Here is a 5,456-nt window from a genome sequence, read left to right on the forward strand (position 1 = left end):
GCGGGGGTTTTAACACCAAATAAGGTCCGTTTACTTTATCTATATCCCGAGGGGGAATGAAATCGGTTGCAAATGGCTTAATTTTGCCCAGACACTAATTAGACAAAAGGAGGCAGCATTAATCATCTGCCTGTGCTCAAAAAGCCCCCTAAGCACAGTGTTTTAGCATTAGATTAGATTGTGTTTACCCTAGTTAGTGAATTGTTTCAGTATTACGGGGGTTGATGATCAACATAATTAGTTGGAAGCTGAGTCTTATCATTGAGTTATAGACCTAAAGTCATCTTTGATATTCATTGTTGTAGGCTAGTGATAGGCTATTATTTAATGTGTTTTTTGGATTGTTCCGATGACGAAACACTGCAAAAAAACCCCCATCTTTCTAAGAAATTACAGTAGACAAAAAATATATATATTATAAGTGATCTATAGGCGCTTTAAACAGCTTTTTAGCGGATGCAGATACCTCACAGCCTCGCTTTCATAATCATACCTGTCATGGCGCTGCTCTGAATAAGGTCTATCCATATGATTGAATGGTGATTGAATTGAATCCATATGCTTGTTGAATAGCACCACCTGCTGAAACTGAGAGCACATAGGCAGGGCTATAACACGGGGAACCTGTCTTTCTATGGCATCATGTGGCTACATTTATAAAAAGCAAGCGATTAAAACATAGCTACATGTCATCATGTATTAGCCTACCATTGAGAATTGTGTGAGATTGAACTGCTTTGAGATTTACAAAGCGATGTTAACAAGTTAGTGGCCATTTTTGCATGGTTTTTGAAAATAGACAGATAAAATGTCTAGTCTAAAAAATATAATGTAAAACCTACAATGGCTTTCCACTAAATGTGTCTAAAATAGATCAATAGATTTTAAATAAATTACTAGTTTAGGAATTTTCTGATTATTCCTCATCCCAAAGCTTTCAAGCTTCATCAAATTCCTTCACAACTGTTACACCTGAACCTTTTTTTAATACTTTAAATAAATAATTCTACAGAAGTTTTAATTCACTGTTAATTAACTGATGGAAATATATGCAGTTTTATTCATTATTTTAGTTTTAGTTTGGTTAATACATCAAAATAAACTAAATGAAAAATCTTGGAAAGTAACTGAACTAAAATAAGCTAACTTGGAACTATACGGTTATGCGGACCACACCTATTTGGGTAGGGTTAGGGTTAGGTTAACCGTATAGTACATTTACGTGTGGTCCGGATAGCCGTATAGTACCGCTAACTTTTTTTTTTATTAATTTCAGATCAAATGAGCGACAATGACAAATCAAATTTCAAGTCTCAAATATGTTGATATATTATGAGTGTATAATCTCCTGCAGAGGGCGCACATGTCCATCGATGGGCGGAGCGAGGCGAGCGATGATGTATTTCCTGCCGCTTTTAAACCCTGGTGTCTTGAGGTTTCTCTCCCTTTCTGAAGAAATACCAGAAGAAGCAGAGGTGGTTGAAGCAGTGGATCTTGAAATCCTATAGTATCAGTGACCGAAATTACTGTCCGCTATAATGACTCACCAAGACGGCATCGCAGGTAATCTGAACTTTAATAACAATCTTAAATGCACACGGATCTGGACTTTTGGTTTTCCGTACTTTTCAGACTCTGGCCTACGAAACACGTGTTCACCAACATGCCTCGGCCATCATGAATTACTTGATAATGTGTCTTGTTCATAATCAATTATATTTTAAGTTACAAACACATTTTGTGCATTTTTACTTTGAAATGTATAAGCTGAAATATCTTATTTCAGACAAATATTAGGTTAGTAATATTTTCTCTTGATGCAGTTCAGCTTAATCTGGAGTTTAATTAAATACTCGTTGTTAAATATCTAGATTTATAATGCTTATAAATTTGGTCTATATAGTTTTTATCGAATTGGACCAAAGGTGCACGTGACAAGTTTTTAGATAATCAAATTAGATTCATACATCGTTGCAACATGTGTACACCATTTTGTATACCACTAAAATGCAATCCTTTCCACTTTTATCTTATTTATTAACTTAGTAACTTAATTATTATCATTTATTTTAGTTTATTTTTGTCACATGAAAAAACAACCTCATAGAAAAGGTTTGTTGAAGTTAAGTTAGCATGAATTGCATACAGTAATGTATTTTTAAATTCACTTCCCTGACCCTTAAGCCTTTCTTTGTTAGCGATTATTCATTTGAGAGTAGGTTATGTGGAATTACTGATTGAATGGCTGGATTTATGAAATGACTAATTAACTCTCCTCTCCTTTTCTCACTAGATGTGTTGCAGGACGTGGACCGATATGGACCGCTCTCTCACACTGGGGTCCGAGCATCAGTCGAGAGCAGAGGGAAGGTGCCCATTAAATGAAAATGCGTTTAACATGTACGAGGCCGTCAGGTACTGCATTAGCATACAAGTGCTCACTAAGTCAAGAGCCCTTCTGCCTCATGAATATGCATTAAAACTGATATTATACCTGTGTGGCATATATGATGGTGAATGAGCTTAATGAGGTCTTATTTTTTTCCTCTTAGGTTTGCAACATTAAAGTCAAGATAAAGTCAAGATGAAGTCAAACTAAATGGCACACAAAGAAAATATTAAATGCAAAGGATTTTAAGGTATGACACTTCAAGCTAACTTGGATGCACCTTTATTGCAAATAGTTTAGCAACATGGACTAAAATGTATGGCATTAACGCGGTAAAGATGTGCAATGATGACTACAAAATTGCTGAGGTCACGACCAGTGAAACTACATAATAGCATGTATTAGCTGAGCACATGTTTTCTCTGCAGGTTTGTATGCCTGAAGGTCGGAGGACTCTATTTTTGACTCTTCCTCTTTTGCCAGTTTTTCCACAGGCAGAACTATAAATCCAGATGGCATGGTGGAGCCACGCAAGCTGAAGAAAAATAACAGTGGAGGGCCGAAAGGCTGAGAAAATCAAATGTATGAAGGTGGTGATAGAATAAGAGTTTCACACCTCCAGTACCTACCACACTTGGCTCTCACACATCAGATAAGGAGAAAGCACAGATGAACGCATGTAAATGTAGTATACAAGACATTAGGTAATGTTATTGTCTAAAGCTTTCCACTAGATTTCTTCCTGTTTCATAAACGTACAGCAAGGAATCCAAACAAAGCATGCTGCAGTTGTTTGATGCTCATTATAATGACAAAATAAGTGACACTGCCTTCATCTTAAATTGTAGCTCATTGCATGTTTGAAAGAAAATTCATTTCAATCAGTTTATACACTACTGTTAAAGGCATTAGACACTAGAACAGCGTGTATTGTTGACCTTGTGTACTTGAATTGTCTTAAATGATTCGAAAAATGTTTAAATTCAGAGAAATCAGCCATTTTAACCAGTGTAACATCTCCTGTCAATGACGTCATATCCGCCTTACCATCGATTTCCGGTTTTACCTCTGTAGAAACCATGGAAACACCAAAGATGCTTTAATGTGTTTTATTAGGTGAACAACAGTTTGGATACCTTTATCCCAACTAAGTTAAATGTTTATTTTCATGACATAATTGTAATAAACATTTGTTGTGTTGTCTTCATGCTTGCTTAAATGTGAAAAGATTGCGTTAACACTGTTGAGAGTAATGGTGATTGCGGAAGGTCTAAAAGGTGTTACTGTAATGAATTTTGGGGCAATGTGCTTAATTCTAAAGATTAGGTAACAGTCTGAAGGTCTTTTATTCCTTAATGTTTCAACTCGCAATGCAAAACCCACTGCTTCAGTCAGTTGTGGTGAAGTGTGACCTGGGGCCTGATGTATGAACCTTTTGTACGCACAAAAAAAGGCATAATGTCTGTATGCAATTTTCCATACTTATTGAGATTTATAAAAAATAAACTGCATAAATTTTTGCACCCTTGACTTTGTGTATGCACTTTTACCTTGGTGAAGAAATTAAGTAAACTGATTTTAAACTGTTCTCATTTTGATTAAATATTTCACTCTCAATACAGTTAAGCACTCAGATTACATAAACCATTATCCAAAAGGTCAGTAAAAATTATGAATTTAGATAGAAATATTTGTAGTGGATGTGCTGCTTTTGAATATTTCCTGTGGCACGCCATGTTTTAATGTTTGACAGTGAAGAGTGCTAGGTGCATGATCATTTCTCTTTAAACTAGATGGCAGAACTCGTGTTCTGAGAAAATAGTTTTCTGCGAGATCAATGATGCACACTTTCGTTCAGTGGTAGACCGGTCCATTGGTCGGTTTGAAAAGGTCAGGTGACAATACTAAAACGTGTTTATCTTATAAGCAAAATTGCATAAATTTGATGTTTAAAACAATTAAAAATACTGGTCACATTTTAGTTTAGGGTCCAATTCTCACTATTAACTTTGACTTTTGCCTCAAACTCCTAATTACTGCTTATTTAATGGTTAGTAAGGTAGTTAAGTTTAGGTATTGGATAGGATTAGGGGATGTAGAATATGGTCATGCAGAATAAGGCATTAATATGTGCTTTATAAGTACTAATAATCAGACAGTATCCTAGTAATATTCATGTTAATAAGCAACTATCTAAAAGTGAGAATTGGACCCTAAACTAAATACTATTTGGTCAGTGAAACATAATAAATCTCTGAAAAGTGTTTTATACAATTTTGCTTTTATAGATATTTTGATAGCCTATATTTATTCTAAAACAAGACAAGGATACTAAATGATTTTTAGAAATGCAATGTAACTGCACAAACAGCATGTATAGTCCGTATCTCATGTTTACCTAATGTCTTGTACCGTTAAACATGGTATCATTTGGAAATGCATATGGAAATTATGCAGATAAGGATATGCATGGTAAACAGTGTTGGGGAAGCTACTCAAACTAGCTTGACAAGCTACTCATAAGTTAAGTACAGTTAAGATTATAGTTAAGAGTCAAGCAACCCTTCTGAAAAAGTAGTTAGCTACACTACAAGTTCCTATCATTGAAACTTTGCAATGACATTGTATATTACATATAATTGAAGAATTGTTAATTAAGAATGTTATAAGTAAAAGATTTGGGGTTTAAAACAACAAAGAGCAGTAAACTATCCAAAGATAGCCTACACACAATAATCGGTGTAAACTCTACATATGGTGATTTCGAGGAGACGGGATGGAGTTGCACGTGCGCACAATCTTCCACTGTCTGGGTTTTATAAAGGGGATTTTGTGCAGGTTCTGGTGTACGCATGGTTTATAAGTCTGAAAACTTTTGAGCACTTTTTAGGATGAAATCTATGTAAAGTTTTATACACGATCCCCTGGGCTTGGTCTTGAGCAATTTACTTGCATGTGATCATTCCTGATAAGTCTCAAGGGTCTCTGCGTTTTCATTAATACTATTAATATGCTCCTGCAACCATAACACACAAGTGCTCTTAACTCAGAAGAATGCAAGAGTCAT

At 35.2% G+C, this 5,456-nt stretch overlaps 1 long non-coding RNA gene across 1 annotated transcript; it reads left to right on the plus strand.

The window, feature by feature from the left end:
* Positions 1-1,355: 1,355 nt before the first annotated feature.
* On the plus strand, positions 1,356-3,977 carry LOC308692286. Its single transcript, XR_014030320.1, has 4 exons — positions 1,356-1,563; positions 2,294-2,415; positions 2,553-2,639; positions 2,873-3,977. It is a non-coding gene; the product is annotated as an uncharacterized lncRNA (long non-coding RNA).
* The last annotated feature ends 1,479 nt before the right edge of the window (positions 3,978-5,456 follow it).

The sequence above is a fragment of the Scardinius erythrophthalmus genome (genome assembly GCF_964197995.2).
Source record: "Scardinius erythrophthalmus genome assembly, chromosome: 6".
NCBI lineage: Eukaryota > Metazoa > Chordata > Actinopteri > Cypriniformes > Leuciscidae > Scardinius > Scardinius erythrophthalmus.